Source organism: Alexandromys fortis, unplaced genomic scaffold (assembly GCF_014885135.2).
Source record: "Alexandromys fortis isolate MF-2015 unplaced genomic scaffold, M_Fortis_MF-2015_v1.1 scaffold_0, whole genome shotgun sequence".
Classification (NCBI taxonomy): domain Eukaryota; kingdom Metazoa; phylum Chordata; class Mammalia; order Rodentia; family Cricetidae; genus Alexandromys; species Alexandromys fortis.
The window spans coordinates 22,947,937-22,948,613 of NW_026067949.1; positions in this window are offsets into that span (position 1 = coordinate 22,947,937).

Consider the following 677-nt stretch of genomic DNA (forward strand, 5'->3'; position numbering starts at 1 on the left):
TCCAGCTCTGAGATACTAACGTTTTAATCACAGAATCAGTGTTGCTGATTTTCTCTTTCAGCTTAGGCGCGAACAAAGCTCTGTTAGGCAGTGAGAAGAACGAGCACACAGAGGGCCTGGCCTCCAGCCTGCTTCTTCCGCATTCCCGTTGCCCCTGCCGTGCAGCTGCCCCTTCCTTGCTGTAGCCTTTCCGGTCTCCTCTCTTCAGCTCAGGTGTGCACAGCCTGCATCAATGCAATGACAGGAGAGACTAAAGGGAGACCGGAATGTTACAAAGTGGCCAGAAGGGAGGGAAAAATCCAGAATGAGGTCTCCCAGTTCTGCTCATTTTCAGGACGCCACCCCCACTTGCTTCCCCAAGGGCACACCTTCTCCCTGCCCCTTCCTCCCTAGAAGCTTCTGCCTAAGTGCTTTTGGTTTTAATGTGTGCCAACGCCTTGTGTGTTGGAAACCTAATTCTCTCTATGTTGAACTAAATTTTATTTATCCGTGTTGTCTGTATGGATTGGGCAAGGGACACACACAAGCTGTAGGGCATTTGAGTAGGTTAGAGTGCTCCTCTGCTTTACATGGGTTCCGAGGATTGTACTGAGGTCATCAAGCTTGCCTAGAAAACAGTTTACCCACTGAGCCATCTCAATGGGCCTTAATGTTCGTGTGTGTGTGTGCGCGCGCGC